Here is a 19936-nt window from a genome sequence, read left to right as displayed (position 1 = left end):
TTGTTCTACCAAGAATGATTCCTTCATTTTTTTTTACAACTTTCCATTAGTTCCTCACTTTGCTCCATTCGTGATGGAGAAAACTTACCACTTGAGCAATCTTCTGTTATCATGATTCGTTCTTAAATTTGAAACAATATAAGTAAAAAAATCCTTGTTTATTCTTAATGAAAAATTTATATAGCTGTATAGGGTAAAATCAGTTTATATTAAATGCTCGAATAGTGGGGTGACACGTGGAACCAGAGGCAGACGGAAGATAAATTGATTGGAAACCAAAACCGGGGACAACCGCTTCCGTTGGTACCGGATAGATCCCGAAGGGAATACGGTCAACGGAAGCAAACTAATATTTGTCACCGGATAGCATTTAAGGATGAATATTCCTCAGCATTAAATATGCATGCCTTGCAAAGAATTTTGGCATTCACGTCCCGCCGTTACATATTCATCAATAGCTCCTCCCCCCCCCCCCCCCCATATTGTCATTTAAAATGAGTTTGATCGTAAGATCTTGTTCCCTAAGTATGATTATAAATAGTAGCTTCAACAACCATTGTAAGACACGAAAATCTCTAACAAACTTATGCTACACATTATTCTCAAGCTAAATAATACTTTATTTTTTGTCTAATATTATTTTTATCGCCGTCTTCGGAAGCCTTGCTCCCGGAACCAGGTTATCTGTTATTTCTTACGTTTTCAACGCTAAGTCATATATTTTATTTTATTTATTTATCATTTTGGGATCACATCAGTTCGCTTGTCTATAAATCACGCAACAAATTCAACTATACCGTTTTACGGATAAACAGTTTGACGCCCACCGTGGGGCTTAGATAGTTGCGTGCTTGAGTTGATCTTTGCATCTATTACTAACTTGTTTAATTCTTTCTTTCATAGCAAAAATCGAAAGAATGGCAGCTTACGATGTCAACATCACACACAACGTTGAGGCATAAGAACATCTGCCTCAACATGAGGATTCGATCAATGACACCCGAAACGAGGGGAATGAGCAACTCCGGTCCATGGCGGGCAATATCCCCGAGATGTGCGGGAGACAACTCATGATGACGCTGAGGACGAGCACGTTGCGGAAACAGTAAGGATCTTGAGAGAGCAACAAAAGGCCATCTCTCAAGGCAAGATCAGGCCATGACGGAACTAAAGCAGGCGTTGTCAGGCGCTTCCAACAATGCGAATGGAAGAGGCCATGTTCCTCCCTGAGCTCCCACAAATCAAACAACTTAAAGAGTTGATAACAACACCCCGAGGGGTGAGTGTTTCTCCCAAACATACACGCAAGTATACGTGATCGATAAGTAATATAGGATTGTAAGTCCAGATATCGTACCCAGAGGGACTTGTGATTAACTATCAACTAAATTAAACCAAACAATTAATCTATTCAAGCGAATTGTAAAGTATGACTATTTAACTAAAATTTAATCTAGAGTAACAAATTAAGAGATTAAAGAAAACAACGACAAGCTTAAAGACGAATTCAATGTGAGTGAATATTCTAGAGCTATGGGTTAGCTAATAATCCCGTTGAGTTTTCCACTTAATTCGTCTAATTAATTTATCTGGTTTTTTGGTTGACAGGGTTAATATTGCTCGTAACCTTCTTCCGAAGTACAACTCGCCTATTCAAGCTAATCTAACGTCTATATTCCTATGGAATTAGAATTAACAAGAACGCATTAATAATTCCTGAATAGTAACCAAGCAAGGCGATTAGGTATATTCATATTCCTATCCTAACTGCAAATCCGCCCCCCTCAAAGTTAAGATCTTGCTCTACTCAATCTTATATGCAATCTAGAATTCCCTCTCCCGAGTTCAATCCTAGATTCGTAGATAGTATTCAATTGGTGATCAAGCAATTAAATAATTAAGCGCAAGATTAAAAAAATAAACCAATATGATAAACTTATAAGAACAATTCAAGCTTCAAACAACAACGTTCATGCAGCACCCAAAACTCTAGAACTAATAAACTATGAGATTCAAGGAAGAGAAGAGAAGAAAAACTAGTTAGAAGCCTCCTCCAAGCCTGATGGTCTTGTCTCTGGTCACAAAACCCCTTCAAAGTATGTTAGCTCCCCTCCAAATTAGGTTTAGACTTGCTTTTATACGACAAGCTTAAAGACGAATTCAATGTGAGTGAATATTCTAGAGCTATGGGTTAGCTAACAATCTCGTTGAGTTTTCCACTTAAATCGTCTAATTAATTTATCTGGTTTTTTGGTTGACAGGGTTAATATTGCTCGTAACCTTCTTCCGAAGTACAACTCGCCTATTCAAGCTAATCTAACGTCTATATTCCTATGGAATTAGAATTAACAAGAACGCATTAATAATTCCTGAATAGTAACCAAGCAAGGCGATTAGGTATATTCCTATCCTAACTAAAAATCCCCCCCCTCCCCCCCCCCCAAAGTTAAGATCTTGCTCTACTCAATCTTATATGCAATCTAGAATTCCCTCTCCCGAGTTCAATCCTAGATTCGTAGATATTATTCAATTGGTGATCAAGCAATCAAATAATTAAGCGCAAGATTAAAAAAATAAACCAATATGGTCTTGCCTCTGGTCACAAAACCCCTTCAAAGTATGTTAGCTCCCCTCCAAATTAGGTTTAGACTTGCTTTTATACGAGTTGGGAGGAGTCTTGGGCCGAAATAACCTTGTCCCGGGCAAAATAGGAAAAATCGCGCACAACAGTGTCCAGACCACCGCTAGGTACTGGCCGTGGAACCGGAGGCCGTACGCTTTTTTTACATTGCTATTTCAATTTTGCTTTGAATTGTAACTTTCTCTTTTGTTGTCTTCCACTTGGGGGGACAAAACCCAAAGGGTGTCTCCCTCCATTTTTCTCCTTTTATTTTTTTTCTTTTTTCTTTTGCGTTTTATTCAATTTTACTCCAAATCTCTTCATCTTCGCACCGCTTTATTCCTACACAGTTAAAATATAATATTAAGTAAAAAGTAATATAATTAATACTCAAAGATGATTAAAAATGCTATAATGTGAGGCAACAACGGTTAAATATATGTATTTTTGGCCAAACATCAACACCCCACACTTAGACTCCTGCTCGTCCTCGAGTAAGCATTAAAATCACTCTCAATAAATCAAACCTATCAACTCCACCACTTCGGTTGATACTAACAATTAGACTCTATAGCAACTCAAACCATCAGATATACACTTCCTGATCATCGTGCAAGATATACAAGTCACAAACAAATAACAAACTTCTAACCTCCTAATCTCAGAGAGGGACTCTATCTCACCAAATTTAAGCTCGCTCACCTACTCTGTCAGGTAAAGCTAATAACATCACCTATCTATCATAAAACAAGTGTCATCACATGAATAAATAGTCCATATACTCAAATCAAAGAATGAATATAATTTATGGACATAGCATCAAAAAATAACTCTCGCACTCACAAACGAATTCACATGTATTCACAAATAACCATAGGTTTGTCCATTATCTACATCTCTACTAATTAAGTATGCTCGAATAAAATTAAATAGGACTTTAACGGGTTATAGTGTTGGCTAGGGGACGGGTAGGAGAACTATATAATATTGACTTACACTTCCCTAAGTACTTTGTACTTTTAGACTTCATCGCCAATTATTTTCTACTCTTCACTTTATTTTCCAGCCCTCTCTTCATCAATTGTTTCACATGTATTTCCCTCATATCAAGAACGCTTCATTTTTTTCAAAGCAATTTTTTTCATTCTTTATTTTTTCATGTCACGTTCATTTCAAGAAAGCCTTTTTATCACCTTTCAGCCATCATTGGTCGTCATTGTTCACTTAACCATCCCATTCTTCAAATTTATCAGTTAATATCACGGTCTAAGCAACAGTGCTTAAGGAAGCAGGGTAAAAACTAGGGATTAAACAAATAAATCCAGGCAAAAATACGGCTTCCAAATAAAAGGCTACAAGCTCAAAGGGCTAACTAATGGTACAATATCTGAAAAGGCTAAAATTCACAAGACATATCAAAAAAAGCCTATTATCATCTTCTAAACAGAACAACACTTTTATTTCGCTTCAATAATATGCAGGGCAAGTTCTAGACTAAGATGCAAAATATGGAATATATGTAAGAAATCCTCACCCCACATGGCACAAGTATCAATCAAGATGGATCAATTCTACTCTAAGACAGATAGGGTCATAGCGAACGGCAAAATAAGAATAAGCTATATACAGAGTCACAACCCTGAGCTTAGGTATCAAAAAGTCTGCTATTTTATTCATTACTCAAGCACTCAGAGAAAAGTACTACTCAAGCTCGGGCCTAAATATGCTAGTATCAAACAAGGCACAAAAGTTTTCTTCTTCCTCTTTTTCTGTTTCTAAAAAATTCTAATCCTAAAAATAAAAAAGTTTACCCGGTTCAAGTTACATCCTTTGAAAAAGAACCGATGCAAAAAGAAAAACCAAGGGAGATTATTATCTAACTAAAACTAACTAGAACAAAAAATATTTTTAGAATTTATTTTCATTGGACCTTAATCCCTCAAGAAAGCTGTCCACAAATCCATCGTCGGGAAAAGTCTAATTTTCTAAAAAAGAAAAATCGTTTTCATTTTTTTTTTTCATTTTTTTTCTTCAAAAATAACTACACTAAGAAAAACTATTACAACTAAGCTAGGGTAGCACGAAAAATTACTCAGACAATCTCCTCACTCCATACTTAAAATTGTGCAACGTCCTCAATGCATACAATAAATAACAAGAGGGTAAAAGAGACTCCCTGGTAGGCCAAAGGCTGAAGTATTAGCAGCTCATGGGATACTCAGACTTCTCCCAAGGATGGTCCTTTGTGTAGGTACCTCACACTTAGTTTCAACCGCCTGCTCGCTTTTGCACTCGCCTATTGCCTTTGACTCCATGCTCCTACTCCTACAAAATATAAAAACAGCACTATAAAGATAACACAATTAAAAAGAAAAATAAAAAGAATAAAATAAAATTGGGTTGCCTCCCAACAAGAGTTTGATTTAACGTCGCGGCACGACGTCATCACTTTCACCACTTTCCCTTCCACTTTGAGGATATGAATTGCGCACCCAATTTTGCATCAATTTTTCTATCACGTTCATGGGGCGGTGGTGTGAAAATAAAGGAACTAAGCAATAGATAACGCATCTTGCACTTCTTGGCCCTTAAGTGAGGAATGTCGTTTTGCCTTTTTGGTGTTGCAAATATTAGAATATAGGGGACTTGTTCTTCATATATACATCTTTCCAAAGGCTCGATCTCCATGTCTCCATCCAAACATAATGTATAAAAATGATTAGAATGAGGACCAACATGCCCCAACTCCAAAACTGCATTATTTTTGACATCCTCAATAATATATACTACCTCAACCTCGGCATCATCAACAAAAGCATGGTCTAATGATTGGTATTCTCGTTTTACCTCCTCAATTTTGCCTAGAAGACCTTTTTCAACTTTACACAACTCGTCACTAGGCGTTACACGCATCAACCTTTCCACTCAATTGAGCCTCCAAGTCGCGAATAGAACTGTCAAATTGGCTGATCTCTTGTCCCAGTTCAGCTCTTCCTTCTATAAAATGTTGTATCCCATTTATAATTTTCTCACGGAAACCTCCATATTCCTCTAATAATTTCCTGTGCATATCAAGAATGCGAAAATCATGTTCCACATCATCAAATCTGTTACTCATGTCAAGCTCGCAAGAATTATTAGAATCAACATAAGAAGGGATTGGAGTAGGATAACAACACTTAGGACAATTATTCCAATTACCACCACAAATAGTACAGGATTGAGATGGTGCACACAACTCGGTCCTGGAAATATTTTTATAATATTATCACAAGTGGGGTCCTTTACAATATGGATAAGCATCACAAAAATAAGAATACTTACTATTCCACCACTTTTCGTTCAAAGATGTCATGTAAAAAAAAGTATATCACTAACTATACTAAACTACAATTAAAAACTTAAATAGATAAGAAGTAAAAATCTAATCTAGTAGAATAGTTAATTTCTAAGTCCCCGGCAACGGCACCAAAAACTTGTTGTGCCCAAACGCACACGCAAGTATACGTGGTCGATAAGTAATATAGGATTGTAAGTCCAGATATCGTACCTACGGGGACTTGTGATTAACTATCAACTAAACTAAACCAAATAATTAATCTATTCAAGCGAATCATAAAGTCTGACTATTTAACTAAAATATAATCTAGAGTAACAAATTAAAAGATTAAAGAAAACAACGACAAGCTTAAAGACGAATTCAATGTGAGTGAATATTCTAGAGCTATGGGTTAGCTAACAATCCCGTTCAGTTTTTCACTTAAATGGTCTAATTAATTTATCTGTTTATTGATTGATAGGGTTAATATTGCTCGTAGCCTTATCCCGAAGTACTACTCGCCTATTCAAGCTAATCTAACGCCTATATTCCGATGGAAATAGAATTAACAATAACGCATTAATAATTCCTGTATAGTAACCAAGCAAGACGATTAGGTATATTCCTATCCTAACCGCAAATCCGCCCCCCTCAGAGTTAAGATCTTGCTCTACTCAATCTTATATTCAATCTAGAATTCTCTTTGCCGAGTTTAATCCTAGATTCGTAGATAGTATTCAATTGGTGATCAATCAATCAAATAATTAAGCGCAAGATTGAATAAATAAACCAATATGATAAAATAGTAAGAAAAATTTAAATTTCAAACTACAACGTTCATGTAGCACCCAACAACTCAAGAACTAATAAATTATGAGATTAAAAGAAAAGAAGAGAAGAAAAACTAGTTAGAAGCCTCCTCCAAGCCTGATGTTCTTGCATCCGGTCGCAAAACTCCTTCAAAGCATGTTAGCTCCCCTCCAAATTAGGTTTAGACTTGCTTTTATACAAGTTGGGAGGAGTCTTGGGCCGAAATAACCTTGTCCCAGGCGAAGTAAAAAAAATAGCGCCCCACAGCGTCCAGACCAATGCTAGGCGCTAGAGGCAGTACATTATTTTTACGTTGCTATTTCAATTTTGCTTTGAATTGTAACTTTCTCTTTTGTTGTCTTCCACTTGGGGGGACAAAACCCAAAGGGTGTCCCCCTCCATTTTTCTCCTTTTCTTTTTTTTTTCTTTTTTCTTCCGCATTTTATTTAATTTTACTCAAAATCTCTTCATCTTCGCACCGTTTTATTCCTACACAGTTAAAATATAATATAGCAAAAAGTAATATAATTAATACTCAAAAGATGATTAAAAGTGCTGCAAAAGGGCCAAATATACCCCTCTATTTTCGCAAATGGTCTAATAATACTCCTCGTTATACTATTGGGTTATCTATACCCCTACAGTCATACTTTGAGTCAAATATACCCCTCATTTAAACGGAAGGACATGTGTCATCGTCCTGTTAGTCAATTCTAAATATCTTCTAATTAATTAAAAAGACTCATTAATCATACCCGAAAAGTAATTTTTTTTTGTAAAAACTGAAAAAACTGAAATTATTTTTACAAAAAACTGAAAACAAATGAAAATATATTTTTTTTGTAAAAATTGCTTTAGAAAAAACTGAAAAATATTTTCTAAAACAATGTTTTTGAAAAAACTGAAAACAAAAAACTGAAAATCAATATTCCAAAGTAATGTTTTTTTGTAAAAACTGATTCTTTTTTACTAAAAACTGAAGAAACTGAAAATATTTTTTTTTCCAGTTTTTACAAAAAAACTGCTTTAAAAAAAGCTGAAAAATATTTTCTAAAATTAGTTTTTTGTAAAAACTGTTAAAAAAACTAAAAAGCAAATTTCTAAAGCAATATTTTTGTAAAAACTGAAAAAACAAATATAAATTTTTTTTCAGTTTTTTATTAAAAATATTGCAGTTTTTTTTTTCACTTTTTAATTGTTTTAGAAAATTGCTTTTCATTTTTTTTTTCAGTTTTTACAAAAATATTGTTTTAGAAAATATTTTTTAGTTTTTTTAAAGTAGTTTTTTGTAAAAACTGGAAAAAAAAATATTTTCATTTTTTTCAGTTTTTAGTAAAAATGTTTTTTTAGTTTTTTTTCAGTTTTTTTTTTAAAAAATATATATTTTGGGTATGGATAATTGGTCATTTTAATTAATTAGGAGATATTTAGAATTGACCAATATGACGATGACACGTGTTCCTCCGTTTAAATGAGGGGTATATTTGAACCCAAAGTATGACTGCAAGGGTATAGATAACCCAATAGTATAACGAGGGGTATTCTTAGACCATTTTCGAAAGTAGAGGGGTATATTTGGCCTTTTGCCGTTAAAAGTGTTATGATGTGAGGCAACAACGGTTAAATATATACATTTTTGGCCAAACATCAGTGAGGTTGGCTTTGACAGAGCCGGGGGGATCGGTAGCGGAGCCGATAACGACAACAACAATGATCCCTTCAAAACCGAACTCATAAGGTTCATGAGGGAAATGAACGAGCGGATGGATCATAACGCGAAAGAGTTCCACGCTCTAATGGACCAAATATGGGCGCACCACCAGTGTTGAAGGGCCCAGACTCGAAGAAGTACACCTAATTGCCGTTCAAACCGAGCGTAGCACCAGAATTGATTCTGAAACGGTTCAAAATGCCGGACATACCGAAGTATGATGGGATTCAGACCCTCAGGAGCACATCACAACTTATACAGTGACGGTGAAAGGAAACAACTTAGCCCAACATGAGATTGAGTCGGTCCTGCTAAAGAAGTTCGGTGAAACCGTCACGAAGGGGGCCTTAACATGGTATTCACTCTTACCCGAATACTCAATAGATTCCTTTGAGATGCTCGCATATTCTTTCATCAAGGCCTATGCCGAGGCCAGGAAGGTCCAGGCCCGGAAGGTGGGCATATTCAGAATTTCGCAAGGAGAGTCAGAATTATTGCATGAGTTCATGATCAGGTTCCAGAAAGAAAGGATGTTGTTACTGACCATGCCAGATGAATGGGTAGCTAAGGCATTTACTAAGGGGTTGAACCCGAGGAGCTCCGACGCCTCCCGAAAGCTGAAAGAAAGCCTGCTCAAGTTTCAAGCAACCACATGGGCAGATGTCCATAATCGTTATGAATCAAAGATAAGGATAGAAGATGATCAGCTCGGGTTCTCGGCATCAATATAGGGTTGGGATCGAGAAAAGAACAAGGATAAATCAAAGGATGATTTTAATATGGATCGGCGATCTTCTAAGGGTCAATTCTTGCCCTACAAGAGGGCCGAAGGACGCCGTAGAAATGGATTTCGGTCAGCGGATAGGTTTCGCTCCCAATAGAAGAATTGACCGTGGCCGAAACAACAGGTCGTTGCAGGACAAAGAGGTTCCACTTATCCCAGGCTGTCAGAATATAATTTCAATGTTCGCGTAGTGGAGATAGTATCGACAATGAGAATCGGTAAGGAAGCACCAGTTCCCGAGGCCGATCAGATCCGATCCCAGCGAGAGGGATTCTAATCTATGGTGCGAATATCATGGGAATCATGTCCATCGAACTAGGGACTGCCCACATATGCACGAAGAGGTGGAAACGTTGTTGAAAAATGGCCATCTCAGGGAATTCTTAAGCAATCGGGCCAAGAACAATTATGGCCACAGCCGAGACAACGCAGGACCCTCGAAGATAGGGGAAGACCCTCTATGACTAACTATCAATATGATTTTCGGAAGGAACGAGATCAACGGTGTAACTTTCTCGGCAGCTAGAAAAACAAAGGTATCAGTGACTCATAGCAAGAGACTCTGGGAAGTCGCCAAAGACAACATCACCTTCACTGAAGAAGATGCCGATGGACTTCTTCTACTGCACAACGATGCCCTGGTAATTTCTCTTAACATTCTAAATTTCAAGACTAAACGTGTTTTGATTGACCCAGGAAGTTCAGCCAACATCATTCAATGGAGAGTGCTATAAAAAGACAAGCTAACCGGAAGCATCACTCCGGCAACAAAACTCCTTTTCAGGTTCAACTTAGAAAGTGTGACAACCCGAAGGGAGATCTTGTTGTGATGACCCAAAATGTCATCTTTAAATTTAATAATTAATTCTGTATTCTAAGACCTCAAAAAGTATTATTTATCATTCCTCGACTTGCGTGCATAATTCGTAAAATTTTCTGGAAAATTTTTATGTGAAAAATGGATTAAAATGTGAATTAGAGCTTTAAAACTCAATTGAGTTGACTTTGGTCAACATTTTGAGTAAATAAATTCGGATCAGTGTTTTGACAGCTCTGGTAGATCTGTATCGTGATTTGGGACTTGGGCGTATGCCCGGAATCAAATTTCGAGGTCCCTAGCCCGAGATATGAAATTTTGATGAAAAATTAAAAGTTTAAGTTCAAATAGTGACCGGATGTCGAATTATGTGCAAACAACCTCGGAACAGAATTTTTATGATTCCAACAGCTCCGTATGGTGATTTTAAACTTAGGAGCGTGACCGAATTTTTATTTGGAAGTCCGTAATGAAATTAGGCTTGAAATGGCTAAAACAAGAATTTAAATTTGGAAGTTTGACCGGGGAGTTGACTTTTTGATTCCGGAGTCAAAATCCAGTTCTGAAAAATTTCATAGCTCCGTTATGTCATTTATGACTTGTGTGCAAAATTTGAGATCAATCCGACTTGATTTGATAGGTTTCGACATCGAATGTAGAAGTTGGAAATTCTAAGTTTCATTAAGCTTGAATTGGAGCATGATTCGTAATTTTAGCGTCGTTTTATGTGATTTGAGGTTTCAAATAAGTTAGTATGATATTTTAGGATTTGTTGGTATATTTGGTTAAGGTTCCGAGGGCCTCGGGTGAGTTTCAGTTGATTAACGGATCAAAAGTTGGACTTAAAAAGTTGCTGCAATTTTTCCTCTTCTGTTAGACATTCTGGGCTATGTTCGAGCCCAGATATCGAGCCCAGGTATCGAGCCCAAGGTTGACGAGGCTTAGGCTCAAGATTGTCTATCGAAGCCATGATCGAAGGTCCAGCTCGAGGGCCATGATCGAAGGCAAGGCTCGAGGGCTTGGATCGAGACCCAAGATCGAGGGTCACAATCGAAGGCTCAGGCTCGATGCCATGATTGGGGCTATGATCGAAGGACCAGGCTCGATGCCATAATCGAGGCCATGACCGAGGTCCAGGCTAGAGCCTGTGATCGAAGCCACGATCGATGCCTAGGCTCGAGGACCATGATCGAACCCACGATCGAGGCCCAGTTCGAGGCCCAATTCCGAAGGCTGCCTGGGCAGTATTATAAAAAGAAGGAATTCGTCCCATTCACCATTTTTAATAAATTAGAGCTTGAGTAGAGGCGATTTTGGATAGATTTTCAAGGAAAGACATTGGGTAAGTGATTCTAACTCGGATTTAGTCTATATACACAAATATATCATTGGTTTCACCATTTAATTAGTGTTTTGAGATTGAAATTTGGGAAATTTTTTGAAATCTAATAGAAACGAATTTTTGAGATTTCGGTATTGATTCAGAGTCGGATTTGAGTGAAACTGGTATGGTTGGACTCGTAATTGAATGGGTTGTCGGATTTCATAACTTTTGTCGGATTCCGAGATGCATGTCCCTCGGCAGTGTACACGAAACTCTGGATCGGGCCGTACGACCTTGGCAGAAATCGTGCTTGATAATAATAATAATTACATGATTTTTGGACAATTGAATTGTAGCTTGTAAAGCTATTTGATAAATTGAAAATTTATTAAAATTGAATTGTAGCTTGTAAAGCTATTTAATAAATTTTAATTTTTATTGAAATTGAAGGATTTAATTAATAGATTGGGAATTGTTGCATTTGAAGGATTTTTATTATTTCTGCTAATTGAATAAAAATATTATTATCTCTGTGAATCATGCTGATTTGAATAATTATAATTTATTCCAATTATTATTGTTGACCCTTAGTGAGTGTCAATGTCGGCCATCTCGTCTCTACCACTTCGAGATTAGGCTTGATACTTACTGGGTACACGTTGTTTACGTACTCATACTACACCTGATACACTTCTTTGTGCAGGATCTGAGACAGATACTAGTAGAGGACCTATCATAGCACATCCTTATTATCCAGGGGCGTAGTGATGAGCTTCCTTTCCGAGCCCTCCTGCAGCTACCAGTGCCTCTTCTTGTATTTTTAATTCTGTCTATTTTCATTTAATGAAAAAATATTTGGATTTTTGTATAATCTACTAGATGTTCATACACTTGTGACACCAGGTCTTGGCACACACATTGGTAGAATTTCATGTCTTATTATTTTTATTGGATTTAAATTTTATCGATATATGTTTAATTTATTAGTTGGCTTGCCTAGCTATAGTGTTGGGCGCCATCATGACCTATAGGTGAAATTGGGTCGTGACAACATGGTATCAGAACACTAGGTTCACGTAGGTCTCACAAGTTATGAGCAGACCTAATAGAGTCTTGCGGATCGGTACAGACATGTCTTAACTTATCTTCGAGAGGCTATGGGGTGTTAGGAAACTACCTTTCTTCATATTCCATCGTGCAATTAATGTAGTACTAAATATCCTTCTCTTATTCTCTCACAAATGGTGAGAACGCGCTCTAATTAGGTTCCAGACCAGGGAAGAGCTACTCCCCCAGTTTCTAGAGGCCGAGGGAGGGCTTTAGCCCGTGGTATAGGCGAGGACATCCCAGGACTGTTCCAGTTATACCGCCAGTGGGTCCAGCAGAGAATCCCATTATTGAGGAGTAGGGTGAGGTGCATGTGGCAGAGCCAGCTCCGGTGGATTTCACATCTGCACCGGGATTTCAGGATGTCATGGGTCGTATGCTGCGGTTCTTGGATAATATGACTCAGGACGGTTTATTTTCGGCAGACCCAACCACATTTCAGGCGGGCGGTGAAGCACAGACCCCTACCGCGCAGGCTCATGGACAGGCAGCTGCTCTATATCAGACCCATGGTGCACTACCCGTGGGTGGAACCCAGCCAGTGGCAGCAGCTACACCTGAGCCCAGGCCAGTTGTAGCCGCCGATCCTCAGAAACTATTGGATAGATAGACTAGACTACATCCTCCTGTCTTTGGGGGTGAGCGACATGAGGATCCCCAGGATTTCATTGATCAGTGCAAAGATAGACTGTACAACATGAGGATATTAGAGTCTCATGGGGTAGACTTTGCTACTTTTCATCTAGAGGGCAGAGCCCGTAGAAGGTGGCGGTCTTATATTCTTAGCAGACCAGCAGATTCTCCTCCCATAACTTGGGACAGGTTCACCCGTATCTTCCTGGTCAGGTATATTCCACCCTCTAGAGGGAAGAGTTGAGGTTTCAGTTTGAGCAGCTCCAGCAGGGTCAGATGTCAGTGACCGATTATGAGGCGAGGTTTTCTGAGTTATCTCGCCATGCACTTATGATATTCCCTACTGAGGCGGAGAGAGTGTGGAGGTTTGTTGCGGGTTTACATACTGGCATTCATGCCAATATGGCTCGAGGGGTTGAGATGGGTACTTCTTATGAGCTAGTTGTGGAGATAGCCTGGAGGATTGAGGGTGTACGTCAGCATAGCTGAGAGTAGGTTACTAGAGATAAGCGGTTTAGGTATTCTGGAGAGTTCAGAGGTGATCCGTCTGGGGGAAGAGGTCAGTTCATGAGAGGGCAGTCCAGCAAGCCCCCATATCCAGCACCACTGCCTCCTCGAAGTGCTCTAGTGCGACCCTATCTCAGTGCTATAGCAGAGAGTTCTTATCGCCCACCAGCTATTCAGGGTTCTTCTAGTGGGTATTCAGGTCACTAGGGCCAGACTTCTAGTCAGCAGCTTATCGTACCAAAAAGTTATTACGAGTGCGGGGATCCCAGTCACATGCAAAGATTCTGCCCCAAACTGCGGGGTAGACCAGTGCAGCAGGGTCAGCAGCCTATGATTACCGCACCAGTTACTCCACCAGTAGTCCGACCACCAAGGGGTGGAGGACAGGTGGGTAGGGGCCGTCCTAGAGGTGGAGGTCAGTCAGACGGAGGCCATCCAGTTGGCGCTCCAGCTCGGTTCTATGCCTTTCCGGCCAGACCAGATGCATAGGCCTCAGATGCTGTGATTACAGGTATTATTTCTGTTTTCGGCAAAGATGCCTCAGTATTATTTGATCCAGGATCTACGTATTCATATGTGTCATCTCTATTTGCTCCATTCCTGTGTGTTTCTCGTGAGTCCTTGAGTACTCCTGTTTATGTGTCCACTCCTGTGGGTGATTCTGTTGTTGTGAACCGTATCTACCGGTCCTGTATTATTACATTATGTTGTTATGAAACTAGAGCAGATTTTCTATTGCTTGAGATGACCGATTTTGAAATTATTCTGGGCATGGACTGGTTATCTCCATATCATGCTATTCTAGATTGTCATGCCAAGACTGTTACCTTGGCTATTCCAGCATTGCCTAAGCTGGAGTGGAGGGGTTCGTCTGTTAGTTCATTTAATCGAGTTATTTATTTTATAAAGGCTCAAAATATGGTTGAAAAGGGTTGTTTGGATTATCTAGCCTATGTTCGGGACACTACTACAGAGACTCCGGCTATTGATTCAGTGCCTGTAGTTCGAGAGTTCTCCGATGTATTTCCTTCAGATCTTCCAGGTATGCCACCTGATCATGATATTGATTTTTGTATTAACTTGGCTTCAGATACCCAGCCTATATCTATCCTACCATATCGCATGGCTCCAAAAGAATTGAAAGAACAGCTTGAAGAGTTACTAGCCAAAGGGTTCGTCAGACCGAGTGTATCGCCTTGGGGTGCACCGGTATTATTTGTGAAAAAGAAGGATGGAACAATGCGGATGTGTATTGATTATCGCCAATTAAACAAAGTCACTATTAAGAACAAGTACCCGTTGCCGCGTATTGATGATCTATTTGACCAGTTGCAGGGTGGTAGGGTGTTCTCTAAGATCGAATTGAGGTCGGGGTACCATCAATTGAAGATTCGGGACTCGAACATTCCGAAGACTGCTTTTCGAGCTAGATATGGTCATTATGAGTTTTTGGTGATGTCCTTCGGTTTAACTAACACCCCGGCAGCGTTTATGGATCTGATGAATAGGGTATTCAAGCCATATATTGATCAATTTGTCATTGTCTTCATTGATGACATTTTGATCTACTAGTGCAGTAAGGAGGAGCATGAGCAGCATATGAGAGTAGTGCTTTAGACATTGTGGGAACAAAAGCTATATGCTAAGTTCTCCAAATATGAGTTCTGGCTAGAGTCTGTAGCATTTTTGGGGCATATTGTGTCGGGCGAGGGTATTAAGGTTGATCCCAAAAAGATTGAGGCCGTTCAGAATTGGCATCGTCCCACTTCGGTGACTGAGATCAGGAGTTTTCTGGGTTTAGCAGGTTATTATCGTCAGTTCGTGGAAGGTTTTTCATCTATTGAAGCACCTTTGACCAAATTAACCCAGAAAGGTGCTCCGTTTCGATGGTCCGATGATTGTGAGGAGAGCTTTCAGAAGCTCAAGACATCATTGACTACAACACCAGTATCGGTGTTGCCTTCTGGTTCGGGGATGTATGCAATGTATTGCGACGCTTCACGCGTTGGTTTGGGTTGTGTATTGATGCAGGAAAGGCGAGTTATTGCATATGCTTCACGTCAGCTGAAGCCCCACGAGAAGAATTATCCAGTACATAATTTGGAGTTAGCTGCGATTTTTCACGCTCTTAAGATTTGGAGGCATTATCTTTATGGGGTGTCTTATGAAGTTTACACTGATCATCGCAGTTTGCAGCATTTGTTCAAGCAGAGGGACCTAAATTTGAGATAGCGCAGATGGCTTGAGTTACTGAAAGATTATAATATTACTATCCTATATCATTCGGGCAAGGCAAATGTGGTTGCAGATGCCTTGAGTAGAAAGGCGGAGAGTATGGATACTTTGGCTTTCATTACAATAGAGGAGAGGCCATTAGCTTTGGATATTCAATCCTTGGCTAATCGACTTGTAAGGTTGGACATTTCAGAGCCCAGCCGAATTCTTGCATGTGTTGTAGCTCAGTCTTCACTATTTGAGAAGATCAAGGCTCGCCAGTATGATGATCCACACTTAATGGTTCTTCGAGAAACGATACTATGAGGTGGTGCCAAGGAAGTTACTATTGGAGCGGATGGTGTTCTGCGACTCCAGTATCGTCTATGTGTTCCTAATGTGGATGGACTGAGGAAAAAGATTCTAGAGGAGGCACACAGTTCTCGGTATTCTATTCATCCAGGTGCTACGAAGATGTATCATGATTTGAGGTAACATTATTGGTGGAGGCGAATGAAAAAGGACATAGTTGAGTATGTAGTTAGGTGTCTAAATTGCCAGCAAGTTAAATATGAGCACCAGAGGCCAGGTAGCCTACTTCAGCAGATAACTACACCAGAATGGAAATGGGAACGCATCACTATGAACTTTGTAGTTGGGTTGCCGCGGACCTTGTGAAAGTTTGATGCAATTTGGGCCATTGTTGACAAGATGACCAAGTCGGCACATTTTATTCCTGTTGTGACTACGTATACTTCAGAGAGGTTGGCCCAGATACATATCCAAGAGATAGTTCAGTTGCACGGTGTGCCAATTTCTATCATATCAGATAGAGGCCCTCAGTTTACTTCACATTTCTAGAGAGCAGTACAGAGTGAGTTGGGGACCCGTGTAGAGCTCAGCACAGCCTTTCATTCGCAGACCGACGGGCAGTCAGAGCGGACAATTCAGATTTTGGAGGATATGCTCAGGGCATGTGTGATTGACTTTGGAGGTCAGTGGGATCGTTTCTTACCTTTGGCCGAGTTCTCTTATAATAACAGTTACCAATCCAGCATCGAGATGGCTCCATTTGAGGCTTCATATGGTCGGTGATGTCGTTCGCCCATCGGGTGGTTTGAGCCCGGTGAGGCTAAGTTATATGGTACTGATTTGGTGAAAGATGCCTTGGAAAAGGTAAAGTTGATTCTGGAGCGACTTCGTACAACACAGTCCAGACATAAGAGTTGCGCGGATCAGAAATCGCGTGATTTATCATTTATGGTAGGTGAAAAAGTTCTTTTGAAAGTTTCGCCAATGAAGGGAATCATGAGATTCGGGAAGAAGGGCAAGTTGAGCCCAAGGTTTATAGGCCCATTTGAGGTGTTGAGATGAGTTGGGGAGGTATCTTATGAGATTGCATTGCTTCCCAGCCTATCGGGAGTTCATCCGGTTATCCATGTATCTATGCTCCGGAAGTATCATGCCGACCTATCGCATGTGTTAGACTTCAGCACAGTGCAGCTAGATAATAGCTTGGATTATGAAGAGGAGCCAGTTGCCATTATTGATAAACAGGTTCGCCAGTTGAGGTCCAAGATAATTTTTGCAGTAAAAGTCCAGTGGAGGGGCCAACCAGTCGAGAAAACGACTTGGGAGGCCGAGGAAAACATGTGGAGCATATATCCACACTTATTCATCACTTCAGGTATAATTCTAAACCTGTTCGAGAACGAACGTTTATTTTAGAGGTGGAGAATGTGATGACCCAAAATATCATCTTTATATTTAATAATTAATTATGTGTTCTAAGACCTCGAAAAGTACTATTTATCATTACTCGACTGGAAATTTTTTATGTGAAAAATAGATTAAAATGTGAATTAGAGCTTTAAAACTCAATTGAGTTGACTTTGGTCAACATTTTGAGCAAACGGACTCGGATCAGTATTTTGATAGTTCCGGTTGGTCCGTATCGTGATTTGGGACTTGGACGTATGCCCGGAATTAAATTTCGAGGTCCCTAGCCCGAGATATAGAATTTTGATAAAAAATTAAAAGTTTAAGTTCAAATAGTGACCGGATGTCGAATTATGTGCAAACGACCCCAGAAAAGAATTTTTATGATTCCAACAGCTCCATATGGTGATTTTGGACTTAGGAGCGTGACCGGAATTTTATTTGGAAGTCCGTAGTGAAATTAGGCTTGAAATGGCTAAAACAAGAATTTAAATTTGGAAGTTTGACCGGGGAGTTGACTTTTTGATTCCGGAGTCGGAATCCAGTTCTGAAAATTTTCATAGCTCCGTTATATCATTTATGACTTGTGTGCAAAATTTAAGATCAATCCGACTTGATTTGATAGGTTTCAACATCGAATATAGAAGTTGGAAATTCTAAGTTTCATTAAGCTTGAATTGGAGTATGATTCGTGATTTTAGCATTGTTTTATGTGATTTGAGGTTTCAAATAAGTTCGTATGATATTTTAAGACTTTTTGGTATATTTGGTTGAGGTCCCGAGGGCTTCGGGTGAGTTTCGGATGGTTAACGGATCAAAAGTTAAACTTAAAAAGCTGCTGCAATTTTTCCTCTTCTGTTCGACATTATGGGCTGTGGTCGAGCCCAGATATCGAGCCCAAGGTTGATGAGGCTCAAGCTCGAGCTTGTGTATCGAAGCCATGATCGAAGGTCCAGCTCGAGGGCCATGATCGAAGGTCCAGCTCGAGGGCCATGATCGAAGGCAAGGCTCGAGGGCCAGGATCGAGATCCAAGATCGAGGGTCACAATCGAAGGCTCAGGTTCGATGCCATGATTGAGGCTGTGATCGAAGAACCAGGCTCGATGCCATAATCGAGGCCATGACCGAGGTCCAGGATCGAGCCTCTGATCGAAGCCACGATCGAGGCCTAGGCTCGAAGGCCATGATCGAAGCCACGATCGAGGCCCAGTTCGAGGCCCAATTCCGAAGGCTGCCTAGGCAGTTTTATAAAAAGAAGGCATTCGTCCCATTCGTCATTTTTAACAAATTGGAGCTTGAGCAGAGGCAATTTTGGATAGAATTTCAAGGAAAGACATTGGGGTAAGTGATTCTAACTCAGATTTAGTCTATATACACAAATGTATTATTGGTTTCACCATTTAATTAGTGTTTTGAGATTGAAAGTTGGGAATTTTTTGAAATCTAATAGAAACGAATTTTCGAGATTTTGGCATTGATGCGGAGTCGGATTTGAGTGAAACTGGTATGGTTGGATTCGTAATTGAATGGGTTATCGGATTTCGTAATTTTCGCCGGATTCCGAGATGTGGGCCCCATAGACGGATTTTTAATTAATTTCGAGATTTTATTGAAAATGTAGTATTTTCTTATAGAATTGATTCCTATAAATTTTAATGATTGTATCAAATTATTTTGGCTAGATTCGAGCCAGACAGAGTTGGATAATCGAGGAAAGGGTCTACTAGTGGACTAAATTGGAGCAAGACGAGGTAAGTCTCTTGTTTAATCTTGTGGGGGGAAATTACCTCATAGGTGATTAAAATTAAATAATTATTGCTAATTGTGGGGGGCTACGTACGCACGAGGTGACGAGAGTCCATGCGTAGCTACTATTAATACTAAAGTCCGGGTAGTTTAGGACTCAGAGCATGAATTACTTGTGTAAATTGTATTCTTTGTTTAATTAATATTATTTGATATATATATATATATATATATATATATATATATATATATATATATATATATATATATATATATATATATATAGATATAAATTATTAAAGGATGGAAATCTCTTATACTTGATTTTTTTGTTTAAATTAATTAATTGTTAAGAGAAATTGTTCTTCCTCCTGAATTTATCTTATAATAAATATAATCTCATTCCGGAGGTACATAAGAAAATATCTTCCTTTCTTGTGGAGCGGGTCGAATACCTCGGCAGGATAGATGCATCTATGGATCATGTCGCACATTCCTTGGCAGTGTACATGAAACTCTGGATCGGGCCGTACGGCCTTGGCAGAAATCGTGCTTCATAATAATAATAATTACACGATTTTTGGACAATTGAATTGTAGCTTGTAAAGTTATTTGATAAATTGGG

The sequence above is a fragment of the Nicotiana tomentosiformis genome, chromosome 5 (assembly GCF_000390325.3).
Source record: "Nicotiana tomentosiformis chromosome 5, ASM39032v3, whole genome shotgun sequence".
Lineage (NCBI taxonomy): Eukaryota > Viridiplantae > Streptophyta > Magnoliopsida > Solanales > Solanaceae > Nicotiana > Nicotiana tomentosiformis.
The sequence above is the reverse complement of the archived record's forward strand: the minus strand, read 5'-3'. Positions refer to the sequence as shown.